We start from the raw sequence: 16109 nt of genomic DNA on the forward strand, positions 1-16109 counted from the left end.
TCCCGGCCCCAAGCGCGGGCGGCAGCCGCGCCCTCCGGGCCTCGCGCCCTCCGGGCCTCCCGCCCTGCCGCAGGAGCGGCCCCAGCGGCCCTGGCCGGCTGCCAGTGGATGCGGCGCCACTCGCAGCCTCGCCGGGCGGACACTCACAGGTGCTGGAGCCGTGAGAGGCGACCAACGTTCCGCAGCGGAGGTGGTCTCCGCAGCCCGGCGGGAGGCGAGAGATCTGGGCTGTGGGCGCTGCTCCCCCGCCGCGGAGCCGCCACTGCGGCGCGCCCGCCCGCCCTTTCCCGCGTCGCTGGCCAATGCGGGCCGCGCCAGGAGCCGGCTTGAACCATCTGTTGCGAGGCGCCTCCTCCAGCCCCTCGCCGGGGGCTCCCGCCCAAGCGCAGCCAAGGAGGGGCAAGCCTGCAGGGAGCCCGCGGCCCCTGCAAGGAGCTCTTCGCCCTGTGCGTCTCGGGGGCTGGGGCCGAGCTCCGCCTCCTTGTCGCCCCTCAGGAATCGCCCCGGCCCACGGCTACCGCTTCTCCCTCAGCGTTCGGCTCCCCTCACAGCGCGCTCGGCGCCCGCCCGCCCGGAGAGCCCCTCACGAGTGCCAGGTGGGGCAGCGAGAGGATCCGCGATGCCAGGGAGCAAAAGCTTCATGTGGGACTGATCCTCCTCAGGTGTGTAGGCGATAAAATCCCGACCTGATAAAATTTTTGCACTTCCCACCTAATAACAGGAATTCTCCACATGGAATGTTGCACGGAGAAATGTGTCTCATCCTGCTTCGTTGTGAGAAACAGGGCTAAAATCTGTCTGTTTTTAGACTTAGACGTTTCTTGTGATCAAGCTCTCCCAAAAGACTCAAGTCTCTTTCACTATTTAACGGGTTTGAGTTTTAGCCTTTCACGTTCCCAGTCGGAGAGTTTTCCCACAAACCTGATAACAGTCTATCTGCACAGTCCTTTATTTTAGGTCTTCACCCCAGGCAACAGTAGTTGAGATACTTATAGCATAGGTGTAAAATTTCACCAGAGCAGAGCAATAGTTCTTGTTTTACTTCTCTTTTTGTATTAATAGTTTCCTTGTTGCAGACCTCTCTGATTATGATTTTTAACCAAGTGCCTATGTTTCCTGTCGATTCTGCAGAGAAAATCCAGGGACTAAGACACTAGCTTTATTCAAACAGGTTCTAGAGTAATATTTTTAGGAAGTCATGTCAAGAAAAAGATGCAAATTTCTCTCAACTTTCCATAACTTAAGATAATAATCCCTAAATTCATGCTGTGTAAAGGAAAAAAAGTGCATTTCTTTAATGGGTGAACACAAGTTCTAATTTATTTTTTTTTCATTTTTTGAAACTGTTGGATTCTTATATCTCATGAGAGCAGTGTCAAATTATGGATTTAAAACCGAAATATGGACCAGACACAATTTGCAGGACTTGAGGATTTGACATATAGTCAATTTTATGATGGGCTGAATGTCAAAGGGTCAAAATAAGATGGCTAATCTTGCAATTAAATTAATCATGGGCCCTTTGCTTATTAAAAAAAAAATATTTCTGGAAGCCAACCAGTTGTATTTTATCCTAGTGCTGTTGTGACATGGCTTGTAAGTGGTTCAATATGTTACTCCAAATGGACACGTTCAAATATGGGATGTATTTCTTGCCCACTAAGTCATATCTTTGCATTAAAGGGGCTCAACATAGCTGGGTTTTATCTTATTATTACAAAAAAACTCTAAAAAGTACACAAAATTAAGTGATTGCAATCTTTCTTGTGAGACTCCAAATGGATGAAATTTTGTCCTTAATATGCATGTGTAATGTCTCTAAATCTGAAGGGATGATTTGTCATTATAAGATATTTTTAAGGAACAATTTCTATATAGTTATAATTAACAGAATGATAGATTGACTAGTGAATCATCCATTAATCTTACAAAGCTGTTCTCAAGCTTAAGTTATTCCCATATATATTCTAATCAAGACTGAGCATAATAATTTTGTGAGATATTGTATTTAACATTAATGCGAGGTTTAGTCTTACTACTTCAAGAACGTTATTATTGATTTTATTAATATATAGAAATTCCTTCTAACAGCTTAAACAAATTGACCTAGGTATCAAATACATGCATGAAAAATTGCTCTTCACTTGAGTGAACAGCATGCTGTCATATATGAAAGACAAAGGATGGTTGCAAATAAAACTACACATAGGCACACATCTGACCTCTGAAACAGTGAAAATACAAATAACTTGTTCAAGTGTACAAAAAATCTTGGCAAAATCTATAAGCCTAGGCAGGTAAGTCTGTCTCAGTCCATTGCTACAATAAACAATGCTGGTAAACATAAAACCTTATGTCTTAAGTCTCAAAGTAATATTTCTATTTTAAGTGGTTTAATTTACAAAATGACTAGAGCAAAGACAGTTGCTTACTTTTTAAAAATATGTGTTCTTTCTGCTTGCTAATTACCCTTTTATTACCTTTGGTATGGATTAACAATATGACGAGTTCTGCATGCATATACCGTGCATATGTGTTATGGACGTTAATAGGGCAAGATCAATTTAGGGTATATCAATATTTTGATATACACTAGCTTTTTTTTTTTTTTAATCCCTAATGTCTTGGAAGATCCATTAACCTTAAATCAATCCAACAAATCTGATTGTTGTTGCCAACTTTCCTTTTCCAAATAAAGATATATCAATTTACAGTAATAGCATCAGTAATTAAATACTTGTGTGAAGATAAAAGCAAACCCTAAGATGCAAATAGTACAAACTTGAACCATGGATTTAGTTCCAGGTCTTGAAGCAGGCTGTTCTCTGAAGTGAACCAGCTAAAACCATACAAGGGGGAACTCACCATGTGAGTGCAAAAACAAAGTTTGAATTTTAACCCACCTACTGCTTTTCCTTTTTTCTGTATGTTAAGTTCCCGGTGGGAAAAAAACCAACCCGGGACTGAAGAAACTACTCAGAAACATACCTTGGACCCTCAGTCATAAAGAAGTTGCTTTGTTATAAAAAGGCAAAACAGCAAAACAGGTCTGTGGCAATGTTGCCACTTTTTATAAAGTGTCAAAAGTAGGATTTGGTTTGTTTTTTTTTTTTGGTTATGTGCCAGCGATGACTCAGGAGCTGTTATGAAAATGAATGTGCTATTTCAAATGTGGCAAGACCTAGCCTAGAATTAGATAGTGTAGCATATTTACCTAAACAAACAAATCTATCTCGGAAGCTGCAGAACTGAAACCAGTTGAAATGTCATTTAGCTGCTGACACTAGTGAGCAAGCAAAACCATGGAGGGACAGTGCTAACTGCTGGTGCCAGCTGATGGTAAGTGGAATGTTAAGCTCCTACCCCACAGGGCCATGTCTTCTGCTGTCAAACTGTATCTGTAAGAGGAAGGGGAAAAACAGAACAGTAACAATAACAACAAGAAGTACTTAAGGAAATAGGCATCTAAACTTCAGCCGGTAAGATAGTTGTCCATTAGATTCCAAGATAAGTCTGTGTAAACCCAGCTACAAAAACTGTGAGTTTTTGCCTGTTTTTTGATGACTGTGGTAACTGGTAACTGCAATCTCATGTTTCCTATCCCCTTCCTCAGAACACATTAAGGGAAATGGATCGTAACTCCAGTGCTAACTGGGAAGTGTTCAGCAATAACTATCTGTAGCTTTTAGAGCACTTTTTTGTTTCAAAGGGCTTTGCAACCACTGATTAGTTAATCAGTTCTGTGTTCAATTGTGGGGAAGCACACAATCTGTCCTCTAAACAGTTGGGCTTTGTCATGGGTCCTAAAGATTGAACTTTGCTGTGAGTTGGGTGAGTGGGCAGGTGCAGGGAGACAGTACTGGCGTGATAGCTGCTGAAAGCATGCTCTTTGGATAGCTACAAAGAACATGCTTAACAGTAGCTGTAAATCTTTGCCTTTCTTGAGGTGTGAGATGGTACACAGAGTAAAAATAAGCCTCATTATCACCTTCCACAAGTTAGATTTCTCCTTTGATGTGTTACATATAAAGGCAGTTGCTGTGCTGACAGAAGGATCAGTCATCAAGTTCCTTCTGCTACCCACTCATGCTCACAAATTACTTTCCTTTTCTGACTTTCTGTGTCTTTATAAGCATCACTTGCTGTATTCTTTTCTACATTTAACCTTAGACAGATTTAATTTTAGACACAATCCCTCTATAACATGGAATCTGCCTTTTCAGTCCAGTTCATCAAGATGAATCCACTTGTCTGGATGCATTCACTTACACAAAGTGCCTTCGCTTTAGCTAAGAATGGGACTCCTTGGCTTTGTACCTTCTACAGCTTCTGTCTTAGAACACTGATCCTGCCTTTTTCAGCTGGTAATCTAAGTGATCTGAATGATATGTATCCAAAAGTTACCCTTTTCACAGCCCATTTACAACACCAGTTGTTGGTAACTAAACAAAATTTCTTAATTTGAAGTGCATAGTACAGTCATGTACTTCAAGTGTACATAGTTAAAATGGAGTGCTGCCAGTGAGGCTGTATGAACAATTGCATGTATCACACATCAGTACTGCATCTGGCAGATTGTTATAGAATGTATTTTTTCAGGATTTGGGTAGAAGACAGCACCTGAGACATTTTGGCAAGACTAGCAGAACTTTTTTTCCTATCTCCAGTGTTGCAGTGTGAACCTATTTCCTGTTTTAGACTTCCCAGTCCCTTCCCAGGTGTGGCAATACCTCTCCCTTCCCGCTCCCCCTCGCCCCCTTGCTGAGTTCTGTCAGTCAGGCTTAACATTCCAGCAAGGCCGTGGTGTGGTTGGTCAAGTTCAAAAGATGCCCTTCAGCTCTGTGCTTATTGGCCTGTCTGTGTGTTCCCTGAGACCCTCCTCCTCCCACCTGGTTGGTGCTCACCTGTCCCTTCTCCTCCCCCGTCCCTGGGGCTTAAACTGAGCCAGGACCATGCGGTCAGTATTCTGTTGGAGCTGTTACCAAGATTCAGATGTCTGTGACCATGGAATAAAACTCTGGATGTAACCCTCTGACGGAATCTGCTCCTTTTTTGTCTTCACCGTCGCCTGAAGCCTTTCCAACAGAGGTAAACTGAGTTTCTACAAGCCTGGCCTCTTTCCAGTGCCTAGCTGCAACATCCTGCCAGCCAAAGGTGTCTCTGAGGTGAAACACCACAGCTGCCGCCTTTGGCCCAGCAGCAAGGGTCAGACGAGCCCAGACACGTTCTACCTGGTAATATTGGGATCCTATTCCAATACTCCAGTATGTTGAGGAAAAGCATCTTGAGAAAGAATACATGAAGTCTTTTCAGTGGGGAGAAAGAGACAGAGGGGGAAAGTACTTCATATAGTTTAGAATTCTCTGCCAAGTTACTTGCTGTAGAAGCTTCTGCAGGGACACTTTGTAAGCAAAGATTCCTTGGACTCTAGTAGGAGACTGAATATTTTTGTAAAGATGTACAGCTTTACACTGCATGACCAGGTTCACTTTATTTACTGTGAAATGGCTTCCTGCCTGCTAAACTGAAAAAACACTGCCTTGCTAGCATTTTAGCTGAAGAAAAAAAAAAGATAAAATAAGTACTTCAATATTGCTTTATTGCAGTTTTTAGACTCCACCCTTCAGACAGAAAAACAAAAAAATTATTACATTAATAAATGACCCCCTCAAGATCTGAAAACTGCCAGGGCTGTCTGTCTCCTCATTTCTAATGAAGCTTTGCAATTTCAACAAAGTCACAAAGTTGTGATTGTACCGATACCAATACCACACCTGTACATACACGTGTGATGTGTATGGGTGAGTGACCTGCTTTAATTGTATTTATAAAGGGAAAGATCAAATAATCCCATAAAACATGGTACAGATCTCATGATTGATTATTTAATTTTCAACAAGGGAAGTTAAAAATGAGACTAAGAGAAGAGGGATCTCTGAAGTTACTCACTCTTGCAAATACAGATTGTGCACAAATCTGACACAGTTCATATGTGTTGAATGTGCATAAGGCATTTTTCTGATTACAAGTTTCTGATTACAAGCATGTTTCCCATTATTTCTGTATTTCTAAAGCAATGTCAATTGACAAAAGTGCAATTTCTTCATTCTTAAATGCCTGAGGAATTTAACACAGTTATCTGTGGGAAATGTTTCTGTTGGTATTTGGAGGATGTATTTCACTTATACAGTGGTACTACAGGTAGACTAGTATATTAATCAGTAATTTGCAGATGAAGAACAGTACTCCTGTGCTCCTTAAGGCTTTAAGTCAGCTCCAAGTTTCACTCTTCACCAACAACAAACACTCATTGGATTACTGCTGTTTTCAGTCACACATGTTAATTTGTGCTGTATTTAAACATTTTTTTCATACTTCTTGTTTTACATCAAAAATATAATAAAGTAAAAAGTAGAACTACAGGCTAGGCTACACAAATATACATTGGTAGATATTAAGAGAAGCAGGAACCATTGTGACAGATTAACTAGATGATCTGGCATCTTGTTTCTCTGGTTATGCGGCAAATCTTTCCAGCTTCACTGATTACCACTGTCTCTACTACGGTAAATGTTCAATACCACAGATATGGTTAGGCAGTATTTAACTTGCATATGCCATGTGTTTTGTACATATCGAGCCTTAAAAATCAAACTCTCGTTTTGGGACAAGCAGTTTGAACCACAGTCACAACTGTATTTAGCTGTTAGCCTTTACTACTTAAAAGTTTCTAACAGAATTGCCATTTTCTTTATTGACTTAGTATATGGACTCAAATCAGACCTGCACCAGTGAGATACATGTCAGTAGATATGAAGACAGATTTGGAATCTCCAGGGTCTCAAAGACAGTTGAATTGAAAGTACTTGCTTATGCTAGACAACAGAGAATATATATGCAAAAGCAAAATTGCTTTTGAATTTTATTCTTCTCAAATATAGGCACTGCATATATTCTTATATGTACTTTCTTTATGTTGTAAAGAGTTTTCCTGAGCAATATAGATGTGTATAAACATGTATTTTATTGAAGGATGGACAAGTGGTAGGATTGAAGTCAAAGAGCTTTAGATAAAAATTAGATTGTGAAGAATACAGCAGGTATTAGTCACAAATGAGACATCACAGTAAGACATCCTTCTTTGCGCATAACCTTTCTTTATGTAGAAAGCAAGTGTACAGTCCCATGCTGTGCTCTTCTTGCTGCTTGGCATGTTGGTACAAAGCATAGAAATAATAAACAATTTCAACTGTTTTCTTTGTTACAGAAAGAAATTCTGATTTAAGAAATATGTGCTGTCTGTGACATCACATGCTGCAATTCCTAATTGCATGAATCTTTGGGGTTGGCCTTTGAGTTTTGTGTTGACAGAGTAGAGAAATGTGAATGTGCACAGAACGGGGGAAGGGACTGAGCTGTGCAGCTTCTAGGAAGCAGGAGCAACTAATGAGGATCTCACACAGAGGTTTTCATTGTATGGTTCTTATGAGAGAAACTACATTGTGGAATAAATACCCAGACCATTGTTTGATTTTTAACCCATTCATCACTAAGATGAAATCCTGCCAAAGTAGGTTGACATTTCCCAGAATAAAAAAATGGGTTCTATTTTTTGCAAAAGGATTGAAATTTTGTCTGGAAAAATCCATTGAAGCAGGAGTCTTTTTTTATTAAGCAGATTTTACCAGATAGTGTCCTTTTCCAGTATATGGTGTCAAACATATTATCCCCCAAAAGTTATATAGGAAAATTTAGTTTAATACGTTTGGAACAACAGCCATAAGAATCATGATCTTTACAGGCAGAATGTAAACTTAAATATTTATAAGTATTTGCAATAATGTTTATTTCTATACTGTGATGATATAACAAAGAATAACTGCTGAATATATAAAATTGTCATGTGTTATTTGCAACCTGAAAATGTTTCAGAATAGAGAACTCCCAATAGCTTTGACACCCACACATTCAGGTTGGACCCTAAAATACATGAGTCATGCTGTTTTGGCTACTGAACTGTACAAAATAACAAGCAAAGGCAGTGCAAAGGGATTGCAGAGTAACATTACCTAAAGCAGAAATGATTTAGAAAAAAAAGTTCAAATTATTTCCTGCCATGTGGTGGGTGGATTATTTTCTGGGTTTGATTTTTCTGGGCTGTTACTTGTTTGTGAGGCTTTATCCTTTTTTTTTTTTTTTATCATCAATGAAAATCATTGTGTTTCCTAAATTAATTTTCTTTCTTTTGAGAGGTAGTTGTCATTTGAAATTTCATCCCATTGCTTGACCACACTGGTGTTATGTTTATTTAACGAATAGGTTAATATCTTAGCACAATGCATGAGAGAACTGAATATGAAGGAGTATTTCTTATAAATTGTATTACATTCTTTTTATTTTTTGTGTTTCTTGCTTTGTGATTATGATGCATGAATATTAGTGTGGACAAAAATGAGTAGATTCTATATTTTGTTCTGTTTGACTGTAAAACTCAAAACTCAGCTCTCAGTTTTTATCAGCAGCTGTTAAAATAAAGAAATTTCCAAGTGTAGTCATATAACTTAATACTAAACCTGGAAAATATAGATTATGACTGGTTGCATATGCATTTTTATTTTACCTTCTTTTATTATTTGAAGAATTAATCTAAAATCAGACCTTCCTTTTTGTGTAGCACATGGTATGCCTTTTTAATGTTGGGTAATACAGAGTAGTGCATGTGAAGCATAATTTAAAGTTTTGTCAGATGATGTTTCCTGCTGTCTGGGAAAGCGCAGCACAGATAGCTGTACTGACTGTTGGTTTTAAGCCCACTTCACTCTAGAGTTCCTATGTCTGGTATTCCAGTTACTCTGTTATTTGCAACTGTATGAGTTATGCATATATCTGCATACAGTCTTTTGAGAATAACCCAAGGCTCAGTATAACTAAGTGCCAGAAATCTCCTAAGGGCTTTTCCTCAATATCATCATGGCATGTAAAACTTGCTCAATCCAGGGCTGGGCTCATTCCCTGGGGAGCCTGGGCAGTGACCCAGAACCCTCTAGGGGAAGAACCTTTTTCTAATATTCAACCTAAACCTACCTTATATAATTTCCTGACATTCCCTCAATTATTCCTAATTGATTATTGCTAATTATAACTTTTAACACAGAGTAGAGTAATAGTATGTGGTACTGCAGAATGCTATGGTGCTGTTGCGCTAGACTCGATGTGAACAGCTGATTAGGAGAGATCCTATCCAAATGAATATGTTAGGGTGAGGCCCAAAAATATTAAGGTATATGAAATTACAATTTAGGATAACATTATGTTATCCAAGCAAGTTTACCAGGAGAAGATAAAATCTCTGTCTATCAGAGATGGGAACTGAACATTGCCTTTATTCATCGTATTTTGCTTTTCTAAAGATTCAACATACGACATATTGACGGGAAAAGCAAAGATCACATCTTATGGAGATTTTTTAATTTGTTTCAGTATAAATGGAGCACATAATGAAATTACTACGGCCAGGGACATTAAAAGTAAATTATCCAGTTCTTCATAGTCACACAATGTGCCTGGTCTCAGACATGAGTCTTCATAAGTCCAGATTTACTTAGGGAGGTGATTGTCACAGATATTTAGAATTACCTCCAGAGATGTGGACTGGTTAGTTATGAGTAATCAAGTGAATAAGTTTGAAAGATGGGGATATGATTTTAAAATAATGTTAGTATTCAATGCTTCAAATTTTTGGTTTTGTTGCTGTTATTATTCTTCTGGGGTCATTTTTAAATGGTATTGAAGATTCATGCATACTTAGTCCTAGTTAACTCTAGTTTCTTTGGGGTCTTCTGTTGCTAGTCAATGAAAAGTGATTTGTCCAAAGGCAACAATACTCACAGAGTGAGATGGGGAAGATGATGAGGGACACTAATGGATACCATTAGATATTTCAGACTGGAAGTTTAGGTTAATTCTTACTTTGATCTGCAACTATCATTCCAATTATGCAAAAAGTTGGGAGTTTTTGCACAGAAGGATTCTACACTGTTTGGCGATGTTTCTTGTGATGATGGTTCATGACAATAACTTTAGATCAGATTTCATGGGGTTTTTTTCAGAGTAGATCACTAGTTACTTTGACTCCTTTTTTAGCATACCAGCTGCAAAATTAAGGCAGAATATTTAATTATTTCAGATTTACTGTAAACTGATTTGGATTTACAGTTTTCAGATAAAACAGCTACACTTTAATTGGAAAGTGTTAGTTCAGAATGTGTGAATATATGCAATATTTGTATGTATGTATGTGTGTGTGTGTTAAAAATCACTCCTTTAATACTGATGTAATTTACAAAATTACTGTAAACATTTGGAGTAGGAACCGTTGAAGAAGATGCAGCTGTGACTCCTAATGGCTTTGGTTTAGGTAAGGTAGTAGATCTTGTGAAACAATGTCACATAGATCTATATGCCTAAAATGGGGTTTGGGCAGTGGATTATGGCAAAGTCTGATTTGACGAATGTAGATATCTTTGTATCATCATGTTTCAGTATGAGTATAGCATTTGAAAATGCTTACTGAGGGAATTTGTTTTGGTCCAAACTTTCATGTCAAGAAATACAGGATTACACTGTTTTCCCTTGAAAAACTGAGCAACATGTTGTTAAAGATGGACTAAAGAGGAGCTACTCCTTTTCAAAATGAAAGTTGAGGGGGGTGGGTAGGGGTGATGTTAGTTTTCATTTCACAGCTTGTAAAACCTGTCTAAGAGATTGATCCTAGAATCAGTAATACATGTTGAAAATGTACTTTACAAGCAGACATGGTTATGAGGAGTACTTACTAGGAAAATGTGAACAGCTTGGGCGTCTAAACTTGTAGAAAAGATGGAGGTTAAAAATGTGCATAGTGATGGTTATCTCTGTCTGCCTCCACCATTTTTTATGACCAGCTTCTGGTGAAAAGACAATTGGGGCAAACTCTTTCTGTTTCCTGAACAATCCAGCAACTTATGGAATATTACCATGGCATTCAGGTGGACATCCTCAGATAGCATCTGTAGGAGAAATGAATCTCACAAAATAAAAGTATGGCCTCCAAGAATTTATAGTATTTAATTTCTTTTTGCAGCTATCCCATTGTCGCCTGCTTTACACTCCATTTTAATGACAACCTTCTTGTACCATTGTCTCATGTCCCATCTCTTGTAATTACTTAGTCTTGGGTGGCACTTATTGCTCCATACAGCAAATAGCCTCCAAACCCAACCAGATGAGTAGTAGTTGCTGTTTTATTGATTTTGGTGGTAAAAATAACAAATTGAAACCATAACATTTATTTACTCAAAGAGCATTAGGCTTGTAGTTACCAAATAAGAACTGTATTCCCACCTTAAATTACCTTGAAAATAAAATCAATAGCTTATTTAAGCAGGTTAAACAAGAAAAAAATTAATTGTCCTCAAAGAGACAAATAACAAGTTTCATTTAAAATAAAACTATACTTGTAAAATAGCAGAAGGGATTGCAGGACAAAATTGGGATATGCTGGTTAACAGAGGGAAAAAGAACAAAATAAAAACCCCACAAAGCTGAGCAAACAAAAAAATCAAGTCCTTATTTCTAGCCCCCTAGAAGCATTTCAACAGCACTTTTCAAATGTAAGGTACCTTATGACAGAAACAATAAGAATGAACACACTCCTGACTCAGCTGTAAATTCAATGGGGATTCTAAATGTTTTCATCTGAGAGGCTATTTTAAGAGGTAAATTCTGTTGGTCGAATGGCAGCTCATATATATTTAGGCCGAAATGGTATAGCAGAGTGATTTAATTCAGATCCCCTATTGCCTGTGATCAGCCTCTCTCAGAATTCTGAAATAGCCAGTTCTTACTTACTGTCTTCTCTTGATGCCTTTACACCTGCCATGTTTCTTGTTGAAGTGAACAGTTACTGTGAGGTAAAAAGCAATGCCCAATCAAGAAAGTATTCTGGAAACAAAGGTGCAGGTTCTTGGTTCTAGAGATTTTTTCATCTGGGACTAATATTTGTATCCTGACACTGCAGTTATTTTAAAAGTAATGATACTGTGATGTTAAAAGTGACACCATTTGCCAATAGGACATGGCAGATCATGTGTGACAGGTGTGCTCTCTGCTGTTTTGGACAAATCTAGTGTAAGTGTGTTCTGTGTGTTATCTGGTAAATACAGGGGAAGGAAAATTTCATTGGCCCACCTATAATCTTTATGCAATCAGATTTTAGGGTGTTTATGAAGAAGGAGGAACAGAATACTTACAGGGTTCTTTCCTGCTGTCATCTCCATCCTACACCCTCTTTCCACACTTGTTTCAGTTAAGCACTGAATCTTCACTGTATTGGAATTGCTACACATAATCTGGTCTTTGTTGAGTGCGTTCTAAAGAAGTTCCTCAGCTACCTCTCCACAGCATTTTGCTTCGTAAAGCAAATAGCTTTAATCAATCATCTAGGGGGTTTCAGGGGCTAAAATCACTTTGAAATAAAAAAGAAGCCTACAGTGCTGCAAATTGCAGGATACATCTAAGTGGGTAAAACTCAACTCTACCTAGAAGGCTGGTGTCATTCAAGTATTTTAGAGTGAGTTTCACCTGCTATGGCTGAAATAACAAAATTTTATGTAGTTTTCCTAACTTAGTGTACTACACAGACAGCCTAACATTAATACATATAAATTTCTTGGAGCAGGCACTGTAGTTCTGATCTTGTTCTTGCATAGATCATAGCAAAGCTTTCAGAGAAGAGAGTTAATGAGGAAAGCTCAAAATTAATTTGAAAGCAAAAAAGTTATTCTTAAATTTTAAATTTACAAATGCACATACTTACTAAGTTTGCAGCTCCTTTGCAAGAGAATAGCTGTAAGCATTATAATCAAAGTAATTGTAAAGCAAGCATTCTGCATCTTACTTATCCTTCCTGGAGATTCACAGTCTAAACATGTCTGTGAAGTTCTTATTTCTTCAGATATTTGGCATGAAAATTCTGGACCAATGTACAAACATAAATTTTTCAGGAGGTACTAAAAATACATTACAAATTAATGCTGTCACAACTTGCTCAGTTTTAGGTGCATTTGTTCATAAAGTTTTTTCTTTGTGGTCTTTAGAAACTGAAGAAGCTGTTATTAAGTGTTAAAAAATATTTTCACCTGGTCAAATACTGCACTTTCACATTCTTGTTTTGAACTCACTTCATACAAGAGTTTAATGTTTTTCCTCGGTGACTTTATATTTTGATAACTGTTATTAAGGAAGTAAACACAATCCAAGAAGATTCTTCCTCTCTGGAGATGCTTGAAACATGTTTTCATTTGTTTTCATCTTTGTGTCCCAGCCCTAAATCAATATTGATTTTGATGTGAAGGGTAAGTGTTAAATGACTTACTGTAAAACTTGTACTGAGGAAGCATGCTCTCACTCACCTGCAGGCTGAAGGGCAATATGACATTTAGGTCTAGACCTGCTTGGATTCTTGTTCTTTAAGGACTTCAGTGATGCACACAGCGCTTTTGATGCAGATAGGCAATCCGAGGAGGTTACATAAAGGATACCACCCCTGCCAGGAACACAATAGCTTAATGTTAACATTTTACCCCATGAGGAATAATTTACTGCTGGGAAAGGAATGAGGACTGATGACTTGTACAGGCCTGAGGTCATCAAGAAGTCACTTAGGAATTTTCTGTTGACTTTGATTTTGTTTTAACTTCTTCTCTGTGCCTTAATTAATCCAACAGTAAAATATATGGGAACCTGGGGACTTGATAGCACTCTTGAAGCCATGTCCATCTGTAAATATGAGGGAGTTGCTCATACCCAACTGCAGTGCTGTGCCCCCAGAAGCACCAACATTAACCCTGGCCTTTGTTCCACAGACTGCTTGGTTGTGAGTAACTGCCTGGGAACCCCATTCTGTGTAATGTTACTGAATATTTCCTTGGTCCACATAGGAAACATTTACAGGCGTTTTCTGGTTTTGGGGTTTTTTTTAATGTGCAAAAAGTAAATAGCAAGCACAAAATGCTGCAAATTCCCTTTCCTGGTCCTTTTGCAAAAGAAAGGAGAGAAAGATTATGTGACAAGTGAACTGTTACAAATCTATTTTAAAATACAGGTGAGTACATTTACACCACGGATTTGCAAAACAGAAATTAATTGTTTTGTATTCTGCTAGGGTGGACAAAGTTTTTTTTCTTCTCTTTTTGATTAATAAAAGGGAAGGAAGGAAGAAGACCTCTGTTCTTGACCTTGTTCATTGTTCATTGTTAGCTTCTACAAAGTATAGAGTATACAAACAAGATCTTACATGGAGCTGTGTCTCAGTGGTTTGTGAGTATTGTTATTAAACTCATATTTAAGTTAAAATAAATCAACAACATAAAGATAAAAAATAACCAGCTTAAAGGTTGTGTGAACCCTGATGTTCTGAGTGCAACAAGAGCCAAATGCTGTTTGCAGAAAACCAATGAAGCACAAAATATAGCAGCATGTGTCCCTCCCTGTGTGCATTATTATCTCTCACACATTATCTGAGGCACCCCATCTTGCACAGTGTGTGGCTGAATAACCCCCTGCTGCTGAGTGGATTCATGCCTGCTGTTCATTTTTGAAAAGTGATTTTGTACAATTATCCTGCTAAATATTGATAGCTTTCACCACTCCGGCCACGGCTAATTAAAACACACACTGTGTAAAATTTTAATTAGGATTCACGTCCGGGTGAATAATGATAAAAAGGAAGGAAAGGAAGGAAAGGCAGGAAGGCAGGAAGGAAGGAAGGAAGGAAGGAAAGGCAGGAAGACAGGAAAAGAAAGAAAGAAAGAAAGAAAGAAAGAAAGAAAGAAAGAAAGAAAGAAAGAAAGAAAGAAAGAAAGAAAGAAAGAAAGAAAGAAAGAAAGAAAGAAAGAAAGAAAGAAAGAAAGAAAGAAAGAAAGAAAGAAAGAAAGAAAGAAAGAAAGAAAGAAAGAAAGAAAGAAAGAAAGAAAGAAAGAAAGAAAGAAAGAAAGAAAGAAAGAAAGAAGAGGAAAAGAGGAAAAAAAAGGAAAGAAAGAGAGAAAAACAAAACCAGTTGGTGTTTGTGGGGGGACTTTATTTATGACCTGCTGGTTTGCAATTGAACCTCTTTTTTATCCTCAGATTTATTTCCCCTCCCAGGTTGTTCTCAACTCCTGATCTGAGGGTGTGGAAGAAAAGAGTTCCTCAGTGTGAGCCTGTACTTTACACATTCTCAGTAGAGGGTTACATGTTTTCTACTGTGTTGGTTGCTATCCTTTCAATTGCGCAATAACGATGGCAGGAACCGGGCATTTCCTGGGGATTGATGACCACTGAGCTGGAACCTTGGCCTCAAGAAAGAGAAGGCAGTCATTAACTTCAACTGGGCTTCATTCATATTCTATACATTGGTTTTGGTTGCGCATAAGTCGAAATAATCATTGAAGGATAATATATGTGAGAGAGGAAATAAACCCTTATTTTAACTTACATGGCCCACATTATTCCATTTGCTTGAAAATGGAAAAAATTATGTAGAATCTATAGGGAGATACTTCTCATGAAGCAATGTGTAAAATTCGAGGCGTTTGATTGTTATGTGTCAGCTGCATAGAGGCTTTGGAAGTGTTTTCAGGCTTCTCTGATAAGGTTAAAATTTAATGCGTGCAAGTTTTAATTAAAAAAAATTATAGAAAAGGAGTGAGCAAGTTTACACCAAAAGTAATTTAAATTCAAAAAGCCATCTACATTGTGTAGGGACATTTATTTCTATTTGGGGGCTGACTTTGTTTCCCTCACCACTCTCCATATTTGAGGACTTTGCATTTAGGTGTTAGACAATTACAAGTGTGTTCATAATACAAGTAATTTCCTTCAGTGCACTAAAATAACATTATTTAGTGTTAACTTTCTAAGACTGTGACTTACTTAAGGCACTGCTAATTTTTTTTTGCATCCATTGACTAACAGACTACATAACGGGCTTTCTTCAGTGAGAAAGGTTAAAACCGAGAAGGACTTGTGTTCGTGGACCAACCTCTAGGATCTTAGAATGGTAATGAAGGCAACAGCTGGCTACAGCTGAG

General features: G+C 38.2%; 1 protein-coding gene and 1 long non-coding RNA gene across 2 annotated transcripts in view; one reads left to right on the forward strand and one right to left on the reverse strand.

Annotated features, from left to right (window-relative positions):
- Positions 1-276, reverse strand: part of SULF2 (sulfatase 2) — an 80902-nt gene extending 80626 nt beyond the window's left edge. Inside the window, exon 1 of the mRNA XM_059480659.1 lies at positions 148-276. The gene's annotated coding sequence lies outside the window, so the exon portion shown is untranslated. The remainder of the gene's footprint in view (positions 1-147) is intronic.
- Positions 277-497: 221 nt separating this feature from the next.
- LOC132078599 (uncharacterized) overlaps positions 498-16109 on the forward strand; it is a 43207-nt gene continuing 27595 nt past the window's right edge. The window contains exon 1 of the long non-coding RNA XR_009419278.1: positions 498-662. This is a non-coding gene — a long non-coding RNA (uncharacterized LOC132078599). The remainder of the gene's footprint in view (positions 663-16109) is intronic.

This window comes from Ammospiza nelsoni, chromosome 12 (assembly GCF_027579445.1).
Source record: "Ammospiza nelsoni isolate bAmmNel1 chromosome 12, bAmmNel1.pri, whole genome shotgun sequence".
Lineage (NCBI taxonomy): Eukaryota > Metazoa > Chordata > Aves > Passeriformes > Passerellidae > Ammospiza > Ammospiza nelsoni.